We start from the raw sequence: 19,446 nt of genomic DNA, 5'->3' as shown, positions 1-19,446 counted from the left end.
TTTTGTGATAAAATTGTTGAGATATTGCTGAGCTCCATAGCTTCAACATTTCGGGGTCCTAGTTTGCATAAAACAATAACAAATATTGTAATAATTAATTAATGTATATATCACCGTTAAATTTACTGATCTCATCGAAATAATTCCATTATTTTCTCATTCAAATTGATATTATACTATTCATAATATTAAACTGCTACACAAATTTTAATTTTTGCTTTAAAAATAATTTTTTTTTAACTGATAATATATTTTTCACAGGCTACCTTAAATATCATAAGTAATTACTTAACTTTTATATAAACTTTTTAATAAGCATTGTTTATTCATATACATTTTATTGTATATTATTTATTTCATATGGCAATTATATATACGTCGATTTTCAAATACTTGCCAATTTTATATTAAGATAATATACTACAGTAATTATTGAAAAAGCATTAAATAAAAATCAATTAAATTATATTTTGTAATCAATAAAGATTACAATAAAATTCTTTTGTAAAGAATAATTTAAATTTACTGAGATGTAGGGTTATCTTACCTTTGGTACTTTAAATAAAGCTGTTTTTCGTTAATTTAACTTATGTTTTGGCGATTAAATTAAGCATTCAAAAGATATTCATCATTAAACTTTCATGTGTACTGATTTCTGTCTCTAAATATCTTTTGAACGCTTAATTTAATCGCCAAAATATAAGACACCATTTTTCTAGAACAGTTAATTTCCTACAAAAATTTGTATTACGCATTTTATAATAGTTATTTATTGTAGAGTTATAAAATTCTTAAACAAAAATGAAATTTGTCTAAAAATCATCAAATTTAAATCTTCAATTTCATTCAAATGGTGAGGTTTACGGAAAAAATATAAGATACCTTTTTTGTAGAGCATTAAATTTTGATAGAAAATTCTTCCAGAACATTTTTCTGTACAATCAATTAATGATGAGGTATTAATTTTATTCTATTGGACTGAAAAAAAAAATAAAAAACTGCGATGCAGAGGATCTTCCTATTAAAATTAAGAGCTCATATTGGGTAAGAATTGTTTTAAGGTGTCTAGCAACCCATTTTTCCGTGGCACTTGTAAAAAAAATAATTGATTTTTTTAACCCATCCTAATACATATATATATTTAACATATCATAATATATATATAATTATATATGTATACATGCATCTTGTATATATCGTGTATTTGAAGAGTTCAGTTTTCAAAAGTAATTATGTCAACTCAAAAATCATCTTTCACAGGTATTCATAATTATAACAACGAGACTTTCGAGATAAGGCAAGCATAGAAATTCCTATGCAAGCTAGCGGATTCGTTATATATTTACTGTATAATATAGCATGGTATATAACGGCGGCAAATCTCTCGCGAAATTTTCCACGAAATTACCGTGCTTTCCTTCGCTCCCTTTCTTCCTTTCTTTCTCTCTTTCTTTCTCTCTCTCTCTCTCTCTCTCTCTCTCTCTTTCTCTCTCTCTCCCTCTATTATCCGGCTATTATTAAACTAGCAGGTAAATCGTGCAAATTCACCTTCATATTTCTTTACATGATGCCATTCACAAGCAGAAAGTAGTATAGCTATAAATATACCGAGACGGCGAGTTGTAAAAAAGCGGGAAATTCTAATTCGCCGATTCGAAGAGTAAGTTAGCAAGACAAGTTGTAAAAAGAGAGATAGAGGATTTTTTAATTAAAGTAATTTATTCGTTTTCATCAGCAACCAACTGAAGTTATTATACGCATATTCTTCCAAAGAAAAAAAAATTCAAAGAAAAATTTCGAACGATACCAACATAAACTGTAAAAACAATTGTTATCCGATAAAGCGGATAATCGATTTTCTGGGGAACCAAAAAAAGAAAATGTATGAATGTTTCCCTCAATGGATCGGTGAAGAAGTATTAGAAGTGGACCGAGAGTTGGTGGCTTAACGTATCAGACAAGTAGTAAAGCTTTTAATTTTTTACTACCGCACATAACCGCTATCTCATTTATTGGTATTTCTAAATTAAAACCTATACTACTTGGCCGATCCGCCATGTATGTACTCATTGAAATATGAAACGTAAAACGTAGAAAATTGATTATTACTACTCTTTATTTAATTTGTTTTATTTAATAAATAAAAAAGAACAAATTCAAAACCAATTAATTTCTAATTCGTAAATATTACTTTTATTAAATCGATTTATAATTCTCTACATTATTATTCATAGATAACCGAGTATAACAAATAATATTTTCAAAAAAGTTCAAACGTTAATATGATTTTCTTCTACTTAAAAACAAAATATTTCGCATTGTTCTTCACTTATATAGATATTGCAGCGTTCCACATTAGGTACTGTTCTATATTAGGTGCAGTTACCCTGCGTGTATACACATATACATAGAACTAGTTTGGAGGATCATCTTCCGTTCGGCGAAGGATAACGTTTCTCAAAATAAATGTCTCTGTCTGTAAGAAAAAAACTATATGATGGTGGTTACAAGCCGAAAGGGACCCTCTCGAAAATCTTATCGAAATTGGAAGGTACGTCTTAAGTTTCTTGAGATAATGACATCAGTACTGTAGACTTAGAGCAAAGAACTTTAAACCGTCACGCTGGCCTCGCCAACTCGTAATATACTCTTTTACTGAGGTCAGTTCTGAACGAACGACCCTATCCTATCTATCTCCACCCTCTTGTAACCCCTATGCAACCCATCTGTTTTTTTGCAAGTGATGAAGACTTAATCCGAACTGTATGTAACTACATATATGTCTGTACATATACCTATATATAATATATGTATATATATGTCTATACTAGGTGTTCATAATACGCGAAATAAAAGTAAATAGATTTTTAAAAAAACAGAGATATCGGAAAAATCTAAGACACCCTGTATGTATGATATATATGTAAGATTTCTTGAATTTAAATAAAAATATTTATTATAATAGAACAAATATTTAATTATTAAGGTTTTAATTTAATAATAAAGAGATAGAAAAGAAAAGAAAAGTAAGTAACAATAGTTAGGAATCTTAAGTTCACTCGTATTACACTCTTTCACTCACAAATAGTCGCACCGAATTAAGGCCCCGATCGCCTTCATCGCGGCGCTTATATACTCATTCACCCCACCAATGGTCCCAATCACTTCCGTTAATCATTCTCGAAATCTCCAGACTATTCCCGACCGATTAAACAAAAGACCTCTTCCCGATTTCCGGTTCGGGAATATTCGAGAGACTTCGGGGTGCACGTTCGCTTTTCTTTCTTGCTAGACACACTCATATTCATACCGCTGCACGCACTCACACTTATACCCATATCGCTGCGTGCACTCACACTCATACCCATATCGCTGCATACTCTTACACATCTTTCACATTCATCAATTGTTTTCACGCAAACCATACACTCGCACTCTTCGTCTTTCTCTCACCCTTACATATATATTAGGGTGGGTTAAAAAAATGACTTTTTCTTTTTTTTTCAAGTGCCATGCAAAAATGGGTTCCTAGACACCTTAAAACAATTCTTACCCAATATGAGCTCTTAATTTTAATAGGAAGATCCTCTGCATCGCAGTTTTTTATTTTTTTTCAGTCCAATAGATTAAAATTCATACCTCATTATTTATTGATTGTACAGAAAAATGTTTTGGAAGAATTTTGTAGGAAATTTAATGCTCTACAAAAAAGGAATCTTATATTTTTTCCGTAAACCTCACCATTTGAATGATATTAAAGATTTAAATTTGATGATTTTTAGACAAATTTCATTTTTGTTTAAGAATTTTATAACTCCACAATCAATGACTATTAAAAAGTGCACAATACAAAATTTTGTAGGAAATTAACTGCTCTATAAAAATGGTGTCTTATGCTCTGGCGATTAAATTAAGCATTCAAAAGATATTCATCATCAAACTTTCATGTGTACTGATTTCTGTCTCTAAATATCTTTTGAACGCTTAATTTAATCGCCAAAATATAAGACACCATTTTTCTACAGCAGTTAATTTCCTACAAAAATTTGTATTGCGCATTTTATAATAGTTATTTATTGTCGAGTTATAAAATTCATAAACAAAAATGAAATTTGTCTTAAAATAATCAAATTTAAATCTTCAATATCATTCGAATGGTGAGGTTTACAGAAAAAATATAAGATACCTTTTTTTGTAGAGCATTAAATTTTGATACAAAATTCTTCCAGAACATTTTTCTGTACAATCAATTAATGATGAGGTATTAATTTTATTCTATTGGACTGAAAAAAAAATAAAAAACTGCGATGCAGAGGATCTTCCTATTAAAATTAAGAGCTCATATTGGGTAAGAATTGTTTTAAGGTGTCTAGCAACCCATTCTTGCGTGGCACTTGAAAAAAAAAGAAAAAGTCATTTTTTTGACCCACCCTAATATATATATACTCACTGTGTGGAATACATACCGTGAGCTTGAATTTTTCACCGATAGGACAAACTTAATCGAACGGAAATCGTCCACGGGGTCGCGTCTTCCGAGTGATTTATGATTTTCACGCTCTATAAATAAATTTCGAAAATCCGCGAAAAGGCAAGAAACATTCAGCAACTGCGACTAGTATCAATGATAATAATTATGTGATAATAATAATGATGAACAAGATAGGTTATACTTGTTTTTTCATTCTTTTCATTTTAGTTGCATAAAAACTGGACTACGAGCTTCTATCTTTAAATAATATTAAAATTGCTTTTTTTCATTTTTGATGAAATTAAAATAGTATAAAAATCTTTTAATAATTGCTTTTTCTGGAATTAAATCAGTTTTATATTTTAAGAAAATTTAATTATCAGATCCTTTAATCATTTATTTCCTTAATCAGCTGCGTGATCTATCAAAATTCAAGCAAACTTTAAACCAAATCAAGTAAAAATTTGATTTTTCCATTTTTTAAAGGATTACACGTTATCTTGATACTTCAAAAGAAATTACTTTTTTTCTTATTTTTATTTGAATTGTATAATTACTATGAAGTCCTGAAGAAAATAGATTTAAAAATAAGAGTCATAGTCACTAATCTTAATATTCCATTAAAAGTCTTCTCGATTGAACACTACTTTAATCTTCCTTCACAATTATCATCATATTCTTGTAACATTTTTTTACTCATTATTGTGTCGAAGTCGTCAGTTAATCCAAAAAAAGTAGATATGATTCACTATTGTTACGCTAATGACTCGCACAATCTCTTATAAAAAAAAAAAAACGAAATAGAGTAGAGTAAGCTGGGTTTCCATGTAAAACTCATGCAACCTGTATGTATGGTCTCATCCACTAAAAAGCCGAGTTTTTAATTTCATCCCATTGAAAAGTCCGTAACATGTAACCCTCGGCAGTGCGAAGGAAGATCTCTCTCTTTCTTTTTCTTTATCTTGGTCTTAATAGTAGTATGTAATGAACACTTGGCTTAAATAAATGTTTGTTATCTTAATGGCAGTTCTCGAGAGAAATAAAACTTCAGTGAAACATGCTTGTATCGCAAAACCAGGCCGATTACGTCTTTGTATAGCTATGACATAACTCCTACTGCTCCTCATGTTATTTCTCTTTTTGAAACGGAATGTAGTCTCCGTTAAATTGCCTTTGAAGAAATTCACTCTACGTATATATACACTCTACGTATATATATCTACGTATATATTATGGTCAATGTTGAGAATCCAAGAATATATATTTTGAGCATGTCTTTTGTACATTGCCCGGCCAATTTCTAGAGTGTCCAGAGAATTTAGAATATATGCTTCCATTTGTTTAGAACATGGGAGGGGAAAGGAAATATTTGTAAGCTCCTGTAAGTGAAAAAAACCAAGGAAATTAAGAAATTTGTCCACAATGTCAGTAATATATTTCGGTCAATCTTCAAAATATGCTTTAGTAGGGTGTATTTAAAGCACGAGGCGGAGAAGAGCAAAGTGATCTTAAGCTTTTTGTTCGCGCGCACTATATGTTATGCTGACGCGAATCCGTTTCAAACTAGCGTACCGTTTTTAAGATGCAATTATATGCGAGTTGCACGGAAAGTCTCACGACGGTAAACTAATACAGTGTGAGTGGTTTTGTAGTATACTAAAAGCACTTCTTTAGTCAACAATGATTTATTAACTTAAGTCTTTGGCGACTATGTTACAATTGTTTAATGTGGACTGTATAGACGTATGATGTGTAAAATGTATAACACAAAAATGTATAATGGACAAAGAGAGTATATATTATGAACAGAACGTATGCATTACGAACAGTGAATCTTACTTGATTTCACATGTTTTTATACCTGAATTAGTTACACCCCTTTGGAAAGGGAAGGGGTTTAATGCAATTTATTAACCAATAGTAGGAGGGTCCACCTACCAGAATCTCCCAAAGGAAAATCTTATGTTTTTGGGAAAGGGAAACAATGCATAGAGAAACGTGATCTAGAATGTTATTTCTTTTTATGATATCGTACGTGCTTAGATATGAATCAGTAATCTTCAAAAGGCCCGACACGGTTTAAAGGGTTTTCATCACACTATATGTTTCTTTGATCATTGAGATATTTTGGAAATTTATGGCCTTTTAGAAATTCTTAATGTTTTAGGTAAACAGTACCTTATACCTGCTGCCTATTGTATTTTATGATATTTGCTAACATAAACTTATGATATGGTTTTCTTCAAATGAAATTGAATATATAAAAAAAATAACTAAATATAAGTTATCGTCTACCAATGATTTGGTACCGAACACTCTTGGAGGTGAAACAAATCACGAAAGATTTATATTCGTATGATCATGAAATGATCTTTACTTTCTATACTATGCACATTAGAGTGGGTCAAAAAAATCAATTATTTTTTTTTTACAAGTGCCACGGAAAAATGGGTTGCTAGACATCTCAAAAAAATTCTCACCAAATATGAGCTCTTAATTTTAATAGGAAGGTCCTCCGCATCGCAATTTTTTATTTTTTTTTCTGTCCAATAGAATAAAATTCATACCCCATCATTAATTGATTGTACAGAAGAATGTTCTAGAAGAATTTTGTATCAAAATTTAATGCTCTACAAAAAAAGGTATCTTATATTTTTTCTGTAAACCTCACCATTCGAATGATATTGAAGATTTAAATTTGATTATTTTAAGACAAATTTCATTTTTGTTTATGAATTTTATAACTCCACAATCAATGACTATTAAAAAGTGCACAATACAAAATTTTGTAGGAAATTAACTGCTCTATAAAAATGGTGTCTTATGCTTTGGCGATTAAATTAAGCATTCAAAAGATATTCATCATCAAACTTTCATGTGTACTGATTTCTGTCTCTCAATATCTTTTGAACGCTTAATTTAATCGCCAAAATATAAGACACCATTTTTCTACAGCAGTTAATTTCCTACAAAAATTTGTATTGCGCATTTTATAATAGTTATTTATTGTCGAGTTATAAAATTCATAAACAAAAATGAAATTTGTCTTAAAATAATCAAATTTAAATCTTCAATATCATTCAAATGGTGAGGTTTACGGAAAAAATATAAGATTCCTTTTTTGTAGAGCATTAAATTTTGATACAAAATTCTTCCAGAACATTTTTCTGTACAATCAATAAATAATAAGGTATGAATTTTAATTTATTGGACTGAAAAAAAATAAAAAACTTCGATGCGGAGGATCTTCCTATTAAAATTAAGAGCTCATATTTGGTGAGAATTTTTTTAAGATGTCTAGCAACCCATTTATTCGTGGCACTTGTAAAAAAAAAATAATTGATTTTTTTGACCTATCCTAATGCACATACACGTGGCACGCACGTTTTTCGACCGCCTAATTATAAAAATTTAATCTTTCAGGCTTCTATATTATAGGGGCAGAAGAAGGTAATATAGAAAAAGACATGAATTTAATCATTAATAATAAAAAATATATTCTATTATTGTTACTATAAAGATAAGCGTGGTGCTCGGTTTCTGTTAAAAATTTAGCTGCTCTTCCTCTTAAAGATCACTCCTCCAACCACCATGTTCTGAGCATACTACTGAAGCATATTTTAGAGATTAACCGAAACATGTTACTAAAATTGTATAAACATTATTAAATTTTTATGATCTGTTCACTTACATTCCCTTACAATAGCTTAAATTAACAAACTATGAATTCAACATATTGATTAATGAATCGTTGGCATAATATGAAATGTCCGAGTCATTTGTGAAATACCTGCTTATTATACACATTGCCAGTTTAACGTAGGTATTATATACTGTAGGATGAAAAAAATCATTTCTCTAGACAAAAATGAATGTGTTTCAAGTCTATCGTCTAATGTTTCGTCGCACCACAAATCCGTTCGTATATTGAAATTAAAAGAACAATCTAAATTTTATGTTTGGGAACGACAGAGAAAAATATAAAAGAAAAGCGATCCGTTGTATAAGGAGTCATTTCAGTTCGAATCAGTTCTAGCTAATAGATTTGTAACATTATATTTGTATAATCTAAATAAAACATTACTTTAATTTTTATTCTTTACTATCACTTTTACCATATTCCCATAATAGAATGTCCGGGCATTTCGGAAAATGCCTACGTTATACACATTGTCCGTAACATATGTATTATAAAAGTACATAATTCAGTTAATTTGTAAAATAACTTATAATTTCATAAAATAACTAAATAATTTAAAAAAATCATATAGAAAGAATTTTATCACATATTTAACCTACTTATTTTATAAAATAACTGGATATTATATGAAATAGCGGTAGTTTCCACTATCGGTGGAAAATTACTTGTTGCCGCACATTTTACTTACTATAATATGTATTATACAGCACTTCACACAATTCTTCTTTGAATCACGTAATATCTTATTTAATGTTCTGTGACAGGAAAATGAATTTTTTAATAACTTGAACTCGAATTACATTATAGTGCTTCAACAACTAAAAATCCATTGGTTTCTTTCGATCAGGAATTGAAACATATTTTACTTTTTCTGTAACTTCTAATATTTCTTTGATGACATACGTGCATTGTAATCACTGACCGGTAAAGCTTTCAATTTTTCAGTAAAGTTTTTCTGGATCAAGTCCATTTTTACGAACTATAATCCAAATACGTTTGAACGTGGTACATTCAAAGTCAATAGAAAAGTGTGATTAACAGAAAATTTATTTTCAAAGTATACGAAGAAATAAGAACGAATAACTATGAGCATTGTTGTAGAAAGAAAAGCAAACTTTAAAAACAGATCAAATCTTAATTTATACTTTAACTGCTCTCAATTCGCGAATTCATGTATTACTTACAATTTATCGAAGTACTTAATTCTACCTTACTTCATACTTCACTTAATCGGTGTAGTTATGTCGTGAATTACTAAAATTTACGAAAAATAGTAACATATTATATATATACTTATGTGCGTATATCAGAAGGTGCGAATTTCCGGGAATTTCACCGGACACAATTTAGTTCTTTAGCAAGAATCAAATTACACTTCACATGTGCGTTATTAACAGGCCATTGAGGATTAGGTGTTCTGAAATTTATCTTGGAAAAAAGCAAGGAAAGTAAAATAACGCTCGAAATATGATACATCTTTATTATTTATAGATTTTTGCTTTTTACGACTAATTTTTTTTTTGGGCTTTTATGCCGTTTCGTCGAATATTAATTTCGATTAAGAAAATTTACTGTATCTTTTCTGCACCAGTAATTTTCATAACTTTTTTACAGATAGAACACATACAAAATAAGATATACGATATACACACAAATCTTTATTAAAAATTATTCAGAACAGTTTCTTTTGAATTTTTATCTTTCGTTCCGATTTTTTTGAGAAAAAATTTTATTGTAACTTTCATAATGATTGATAATTAATCGAGAAAGTTCAAAGAATATGTAACTTGACACAAAAATAGAAACGTCACGTAAAATATTATATATACCCATGGAAACATTACAAAAAATGTTCCCTAACACTTTATAGGATGCACCAAGTGTCATACATAGTGTAACCTATTTTTGTCTGCACTACTTTCCAGATCTTTTGACTTTGACAATATATGGCTGCTTTAAAAAAAAATAATTTTTCTTCTTTTCGAAAAAGTGTAATTTAATTTTTCACATATTACTTAAAAATTGTGTAGTTTAATTTATATAAAAAAAAAAACATGTGTGCAGATCACACGTATTAGAAGTGAAACCTTTAAAAATCTAAGTTTCGAAAGAATGAAACGAATACATAGTTTCAAGAGTAAGATAATTGTAGGATTTATTTATTATAATATTATTGCCATATATAATAAAGATCACCGGTATGGTCTCTGGGTGGAATAGCTGATAAAAAGTACACTTTTCCAAATTCAAGCAATAAAAATCGTGGCCCTTGCATAGCGGCCCGTCGCTCCGTATATCTATCCGTATACAGGCTCCGTTGCCTCACCATCTACCGGTTCGTTGCCTGAACCACCCATTTCTTTTCAAATCACTTCCTATTCTAAAGAAGTTTTTACTTCAAAAACAATTGTAGTTCTCTAAAGGACTTATTTATGAACTATGCCAGTATCAGTGCATCGTTTCGGATTACCTAGTTATTTAGCGGGATAATTTCAAGAACTTTGTAAGACCGCTAAATGTGTTCTGAATATTTTCATTTAAAATAAAATTTTGCGATATATCCATCCATCATATTACATCCGTGGCATTAAATAACAAAAAATATTACTCAACCAACATACATATCGAGTGTTAGTTACCAAATTTAGTGTAAAAGAAACAGAATATAAAATATCTCAAACAAATTTTTAGACCATCTATGTTACATTGAGTTATGAGCCGTGTGTTTACCCTATTTGCACATAAGTGGTCTTTTTAGAAGGATTGCTTTTAAAGAATGTTTTTCTGTAAGACGCCATCTCCATTGTCAACACACACATTGTTCGAAAAGTAAACTATATATAAATGAGACCTTCTTCAAGGCCATACCTACTAATAATCTTTATTTGTTTACTGTCATTCACACTGGGTAGCCTATTTTTCGTGTTTTCGCGATTGATTATCACTGTTGAAGACACATCAAAGAATTTTTAAGAGAATATTATAAAAAGTATCAACATATAGAAAATATCCTATTCTGAAAAACCATCTGTTTTCTATATATATCTATACGAATAAGTGTAATTATTTATATATACAAAAAAAACTAAAATGCATACACAATAAACAAGTATGTATTTTACAGAAACTTGCTATTGATATTGATAAAATTTTGCGAATATGTAATTTACTAATAATAATAGAAAGAAAAAAAGAGAAAGAAAGAATAATCTAATTATTGTAACTACAGTTTGCAATACAATGAACAAACTTGCTCTCTAACAACATCTGCAGCTTATTATGCTATAAGAAGTACTATCGGTTAATTACATTTATCGAGAGGTCAAGCATGTACTCGTTAACTAAGGCTAAAGTTCAAGCACAGAATCGAATACTGTTGTTAGTAACACACACACATATGAAATTGCCGTTTATCCTCGGTTGTTTGTACGTGTATGTGTAGTACGTAAGAATTAGGGGGACCGAAAAATAATCAAAATTTTTCTTGCTGGCGAGAAACATTTATTTATTAAAAAAATTTTAAATGCTAATCAATAAACAATTTTTTCATCATTTTCTAACACTTTTTGGCTTAAGTAAAGGAAATTGTTCAATTCCCTTTTTAAAAAGTCCTTCGATTTTTTATTGATACAAACTAAATGTGATTGTACTCATAGAAGAAATTTTGATTACTTTTCGGTACCCCTAATATAAAACATACAATAAATAATGTACCAAAAAAACAGTATAAAATAGGGAAAAAATATTGTGTTAAAAATAATTATATTGTAATATATAATACAAAATGATGCTTATTCATATAATGATAAAATACATTATATAAATTCCTTCCGAAATAATATTCTGTATAGTTTGCTGTATGAATAATCATACATATATGTATATAAAGAACTATTACTCATTTGTACTCCGAACTCTTCATTATTTCGAACACTGCATCATTGTACTTTCATTCTCACCTTTTGAAAAATCATTAATTTGTCTTATTTATATTTACTTTTAAGTTATTCATTTTAACGTACTCAGCTAAGCAGAGTTTACAGTTTACTTTACAGATCTATTATATTCTATACTGTTGTTGTAGGGTCATCTGCAAATAACAGTAGTTCCATTTGTATGTTCACTTTCTGATGTCCTTAACACGTTAAGCGCCATATCAGTACTTAGGGACCGACGCTAGACTTTTCGTTCAGGCCACGCTGGTCCCTAGGGACCGACGGCAGACTTTTTGTTCTTCTATTGCGGCGCGTGTGTCGGTCCTTGCGTACTTGTGAGACTGAACATGTAAATTATGCGATATTGGTAGGTGAACCCTTCTAATGTTGGCGAAAAAGTACATTTAGTTCCTTCCCTCGCCAAAGGGGTGTAATAAATTTGGATATAAAAACATGTGAAATAAAATAAGAAGCGTCTGTTTATAAAATGTATAAACAATATTTATTGCAATTGGAAAATGTCATTCTCACGAGTGCAATTATCTACAAGTGAAGATTTAAACATGCGAAGACAAGCCAAGGTCCTCAACCCGAGTTACGTTACCTAACATCTATCTATACTCTGGTTCGCCTAACGGCGAGCGGCCCGACAGTGCCCGCCTGACAGCTGACCGTGGCTTGAACGGAAAGGCATTGAAATTCGGCGTGGCGCTTAACGTGTTAATTGATGAAAAAGTCGTTTATATCGTATACCTGAGAGAAAAGAATCAAGTTAACCGCTTCGTTGGCATGGACGTGTTATCTCGCGACGACGAAACTGCTTGTACAAGGTCACAGACGAGTTATCCCACAACGACGAAACTACTTGTACAAGGTCAATTGTCATACAAGGTTTATTATATACTCTTACCAAAATTACTGCTTTCCCGAATAAAAGTTCTTAATCTAATAATGGAGCACACAAAATATGCCTGTGGCAATACACGAACGGTACCGCAGCGCGGCTAATACGTCTGTGATCTTGTACTAGCAGTTTCTTCGTTGCGAGATAACTCGTTTGTGACCTTGTAAAAGCAGTTTCGTCTTCGCGAGATAACTCTTCCATGCCAACGAAACGGTTAAAAACAAATCTAATGTATCACAAAATAAATACGGTTTTAATGTCCACATTTATGTATTGGCATACTTTTTTAAACATTTATATTACCTCTCTGTTACATCAAAACGTAAAATACAAGAAATAGCAAAAGGCAGTATGATTATTCAGTCTTCATCTATGACTAAGCCATTGTATCTTCGATATACTAAAAGCAAACTTTTTCTGAAATTTCGAAACCATAAACTAACAGAAAATTCCAAAAAAGTAATAGACAAAACAAACAAACGAACCAAACCATATTGATATAATTCTTCGATCAATTTTATACCTAAATTATGATTCTATCGCATCTAATCTACTAAAATTCAAAGGTGCTATAAATATCTTTCGATTTTATTTGAAGCATTAAAATACATACACACTATGAGGTAGTTCTTAAAGCTTAACCAAAAGACATTAGTTCTTTTCAATAAGATATTGTGGAAGTGAACTTGCTAGCTATTGGTTAATCAAAATTTTCTAACAATTTAAAATTAAACCTTCGTTACTTTTAGATAGGGAATTGGAGTTTTCTCCAAGGTATACAAAGGCAGCAAGTTTCGAATAAAATCTAGCGGTGGATTAGTGTCACACAAATCATCGAATAAATTATACAAAATCTAATGAAATACCAAGTAAAGCGACAAATCAATCATAGTAAAAAAAGTTTATAATACAGTAGTCATAACAAGTAAAGAGATCCTCCTGAATCAGCAATTAATTACAACAAGAGATCTTATGCAATTTATATCAAGCTTTTTGTTACCAAAACGAGTGAAAAATCTTACTATCGCATTACCTCATCCCCAACAGCATTTATTAAACGAATACATTAAACGATATTTAACAAAGTATCGATCAAGTAAACTGTCGTTCAACACTCCCCCTTTTCTTCTTTCTTTACATTTTTTATCCTCTTTATAAGCATTTAATTATACTCCTTAGGTTCTCTGATTTTTTATTTTTTCCGTATACTTTTCTGCATATCTCTAATTTATAAATAAATAATTATTATTAAGTAAATAATACAATTAAGAAATAAAGCAGCATTTCAAATTTAGTTTTCTTATCTCCCCTTATCTTGTGTTATTTTAGATTATTTTACTTGTTTTATAATATTCTCAACTTTTCTTGGATTTACCTCTTAGAAATAATAGTAAATTTGATTGCAATCATGATAATAATTTATATTAGATTTAAGGATTAATTCGGTACTTTTTACCAAATATAGTATTTATTTATAAAATAATGATACATCCTTTATTCTTTGAAATAGTTTCCATTATTTTCGATGACTTTGGTCTATCTTTCGGACAACTGTCAAATTCCTTGATGAAAAAAATTGCAGTTTTGATGCAATGAATCTAATATCAAAGCACTGAATAAATTTTTATAATTTATACATACACGTACATACATAGTACATATATCTTTGTTCGACGATGCTCACATCAACTTAATATAAAATTCTTTAGATAACAATAAGTTCTTCTTCTAGCTTTCGATAAAATAGAATTTATTCTAAAAAACTAATCGATACCGCTCTCCATTCTAACCCTCCCCTTCTTTCGGCCCCTTCTTCTAAGCCATTTCTTTAATCTCTAATTAATGACACCGACCTTCCCAGACTGATGTTCATGATAAAAGCTACCCTTTGAGAAAGAAGCGCCGACCTTTCGATCGACCTACGTCGAATATTTTTCACTTCGAAAATGACATAGCTAGAGAAAAAGAAAGAAAGAAAAGTTTAATTTTTTTTTTTTTTTTCATAGGAACAAAAGAACTTCGCGTGTTCTAATCTCCTCTCTCTCGTCTAATCTCAAATCTTTCTTACACTTCTTTCCACGAATAAACATAAGTTAAAAAAAAATAGAAGAAAGTAATCGTCAACTCCTGACTACTTACAATGTTAGAGATTTTACAATGAAAATAACTTGAGAAAAAAAAGAAAAATTTCTAAAAACATATTAAATGTATGAACTTAAATTTCTTGCCAATGTTTAACGACAATGAAAATCAACTAACATAAGACATAATGCGACAAGTTTATTCGAGTTTCAAATAACAAGTACTGCAGAACTGAATTACAATAGACTACTGTATAATATGGGTAATATTGTAGATAATAAAATATAATATAACGTATTCTATGAATTCATGCTATAGGAAATATATATTTGCCTTGGAATAATTTACAGTTAGTTCATGAGAAAATATGAATTCGATATAAATGTTGAGAAAATTAATCTATTTCGCTAATTTTTATAGATAACATATTGGTAAAAAATATAAAAAACAATTACAAAATAGCAGAATCGAAAGCGATGAAAGCAACAATTAAATACTCAATTTAATTTTTAAATAAGGCGAATTTCTATATTTTATTATTTAACATACAGTACGAAAAATCATATTATATGAAAATAGTATTCGCAATATCTTTGTGTGTGTGAAATGTTATAGAAATACACGCTATCAAAACTCATGTTATACGCAAGTCTACTGTATTACGTAATTGAGCATATAAATATATTATTTAAATGAAAAACCAGTTATTGAGAATATAAGTACAGTCTAACATCTAAAAATAATAAAATAGGAAGAAACAAGGTAAAAGACAGAAAAAAAGAGCGATACACTTTTACAAATTCGATTAGAACGTGTATAATAATTCACAAAGCGACCTGCACGTACACACAAAAACGTCAATATATTACGGTGCAATAAGTTGCCCGTAACCCCTTATGACAATCTTAGAAGAACAAAGTTTTTTCCTAACGCTTGTGCTAGCGATTTAAAAGATTACGAACGTTACGTTTGAAACTTATTTACGAATAATACTCTCCTTCTTCATCTACGAATTTCCCTAATCGAATGATAAAATCAATTTTTCATTTCACCGTACACAAGTATGCCTTTCGAAAAATATTTAAAAATCAAAGTTGCGAAAAAATATTATTAAAAAAGGGTACATTATTAAATCATAAATAAATATTCTTCGTAACATACATATATTTTAAATTCATGAATTTTTATATGAGCCGTGATAATTTTATAAAATGTGGATTATCGAAAAATACAAAAAAAAAATATCAGATATTGTATTAAAATTTATTGAATTGTACAACCGACTACGACGTACGAATGTACGACGACATTCATATTAATTAATTAATTAATTTGCATTGATTAATTTAAATATCTTTATTAAATCAAAAGGTATAACAATATAACTAATTCACTTTTAAACGGCATGGATTGTTAAAATAATAGCTTTAAAACAGCTAAGGTCTATATATATAATAGGAGTTATATCACGTTTCAATTCCAAATATGAAAGAAACTTGATCCTCTACGTTTTTTGTTAATTATGAAGCTTAATAAGTCTAAATATTTTTCTTGTTCATTAAAATGTTATTGAATGTAAAAAAGGACCTAATATTAAGAAAATAAGTCAACATTTCAAATAGTTACAATAAAAACCATTTCTAACATTAAAAATTATATTTACTACCTATTAATACGGACAATATGAAATACAACAGTGTTTTAACTCCATATGAAAGAAACATTTCCTATCTAAAAATATCATTATCTTAAAAGATTCATTCTTAAATCTTATAAATCAATCCAAAGTTCAACGATAAGACAGTATCAATGTAAGTCTAATTACCCAATTTAATACAACTAACCTTAAATATCCTAAACAATTGGTAAATTAATAAATAAATATCCATGCCAGTGTACTGCCTGCTATTGTTGCTTAATCGAAGGTTTAACAATGAGAAACGATTCGAGTATTGTACTAATCACAAAAAAGAAATAAAAATAAAATTTAAAAAAAATTAAAGAAAAAATCACTTACATGTCAGGCACGTGATAAGCTCTCCAGCACGTTGTTTCTCTTTTCTCGGTTAATTTAGTCGCAGAATCCATGGTAAGAAGGTTGATATCGTGGAATGTTTGAATTCATGGCATTTCGAAAGTGACGATCACTCGTAATCACATCTCTCTATATCTTTTTGTTTTCTTACCCTCTCTCTTTAGCTATTTAATTTGAAAATTGTGCGTATAAGAGCGCACGATTAGGTCGTCACTTATAACTTCACATAAAACTCGGTCATCATCGCGGGGTTGCTGCGGGCGGACTGGTTGGTCCGGTCGAATGCGGTGGCCGCGGCCGCGGCCGCGGCCGTGTGCTTCGTCCTTTCCTTCTCTTAAGCGCGCGCACCACCACCTCGATCTTTCTTTTTTTATTTCTTTCTTTTTTAAAACCGATCTATTTCTGTATATTTGCACGCAGCTTTGAACAAATAAACTTTAAGACAAAGAAATAGGAACAGAAACAACGAAAATAGAATTTTTCATAGGAAGAAAAAAGAGGGTGGAGGATAGGAAGAGAGATGAAGGAGGATCTCAATAAGATAGAAAAAAAGAGGAAGAGAGAGAGAGAGAGAGGGGAAAGAGAAACGCTCGGTTCGGTTACATCGACCCGAACTTTACCACAGATATACGTTTAGAACCTTGGAAAAACAGCTTTTAGTGTGTATTCTTTTTCTTTTTTTTTTTCTTTCTTTACAAAAGTGTCAACGGTAAATTGAAGATTGTTGCTAAAAAAAGAAACGGGTCAGTGGCAGACAAGCAATTGGTTGTTTTTTAGATTTACTTCTTTATAAATACTCTCACGTACTGTGATCGAGCGTTTTATTACAAGCGGAGGAAAAAAAGAAAAGGAGAAAAACGTCGAGAAAAAGGAAATAATTAAATTTTCTTGTGTTTGAAACTGATATAATGATAATAATGATAAAATAATTATAGTAATAATGATTAGAATATGATAATAATTATAGTATTAATAATATAATAAAATAATTTAAATGAAATTTGTCTTGATTCACCGACTAACTTCACGAATTAAGTTGGATTATTATACACAAAAACACGAAACACGAAACACGAAACACGATTGACTATACTACAAGGAGGAGGATAATGTTGAAACGGGACGTAAGATGAATAAGACCGAACCCCACGTCGCGTCGCGTTGGATGCAACCAGAATGAGGGTTTGGTCCTGCGCAGCAGCGCGCTCATGCGGCCATTCGGTAAACTGCCGAGCACCGTCGTCGATGACACCCTCCGAGGTTCGCGTTATCCCCACCATGAGGAAACCATGTTACCCCACTACTGCAACACCTCGAACGAGCCAGCCCTCCAACAACGCGCTCGACCTACACGAGCGCCACCGCGAGCTTTGTCTTCGAGAAACGCCGTTACAACAGAATACCCGGATACGGAACGTCGACGACAACGCAACTGACTACCATGCGTCAAATTAAGAGAAGGGAAAAAACAATGAATAACGATAAATATTATCTACGATTTACAATCGAACATATACTCTGTATTTTAATACATATTTCCTTCCTTCTACATATATATCTCCAAGATGATTGAGTTATCTTGTATCTAACTGGTCAAATTCGTGTAATCGTATGTATTTTTTTCACGTCGATACTGAAATAAGTCTCCCCACTACATAGTACCCCACCCTATTCTACCCTCTTATTCTCTCTCTCTCTCTCTCTCTCTCTCTCTCTCTCTCTCTCGTGCTCGTTTGTTTGCCCCTTTTGATCGTTTACGAGACACACCATTGACCTCCACGTTCGCTCTACTTCCCAACTCTCGAGCTTCCGCAGTATACCACCTACTCACTTACGTTCAAGTACACAACTGATATAACTTGCGAAAGGTGGCTTGCTTGGAACGTGTTCATCTCTATTATACAATACTCTTTTTTACGTCTCATAAGATTATTTAGACTTATCGAAGAAAAATGAGAACAAATAGTATTTAATAGACGATATTGATTTTATTGATCTTAAGAGGATAATCTAGTCTAGAATTTTTGTTTTTTTCTGAAAGTATAAAAGGTCTTATTATACTTATAAAAATATCTTCCTAAAAAGAAATTAAAAAATTTTGAAAATTTACAAAGAGTTATAGCCATTATTATACAATAGGATCAAGTGTCGTATCGGCCCGCATCAAAACTTTAAATGCGTTTTTCTCGAACTAGAACGTTTTTTTTCAAACTAGTCAACATGATATCTCAAGTTCTATTTATCCAATCGACTTCAAAGTTGGCATGTACCTTCAATATATGTTATTTTATATTAGGAACTACGAATATTGCAAAATTT

The 19,446-nt window shown here is 30.5% G+C and overlaps 1 protein-coding gene and 1 long non-coding RNA gene across 5 annotated transcripts in view; one reads left to right on the top strand and one right to left on the bottom strand.

Annotated features, from left to right (window-relative positions):
- The window catches only part of GABA-B-R2 (gamma-aminobutyric acid type B receptor subunit 2), a 579,685-nt gene extending 561,331 nt beyond the window's left edge, over nucleotides 1-18,354 (bottom strand). For 2 of the 4 annotated variants that reach the window (XM_089174269.1, XM_089174272.1), the window contains exon 1: nucleotides 17,110-18,354. The gene's annotated coding sequence lies outside the window, so the exon portion shown is untranslated. The remainder of the gene's footprint in view (nucleotides 1-17,109) is intronic. The other 2 variants (XM_089174271.1, XM_089174270.1) reach the window with 2 other exon arrangements.
- Nucleotides 1-19,446, top strand: part of LOC149031942 (uncharacterized) — a 298,098-nt gene that overhangs the window by 73,473 nt on the left and 205,179 nt on the right. The gene's annotated exons all lie outside the window — the stretch shown is intronic.

Source organism: Polistes dominula, unplaced genomic scaffold (genome assembly GCF_049000335.1).
Source record: "Polistes dominula isolate Pdom_NZ unplaced genomic scaffold, Pdom_raw_medaka contig_168, whole genome shotgun sequence".
NCBI lineage: Eukaryota > Metazoa > Arthropoda > Insecta > Hymenoptera > Vespidae > Polistes > Polistes dominula.
Note: the sequence above shows the minus strand (reverse complement) of the source record. Positions and strands in the feature narration are given on the sequence as shown.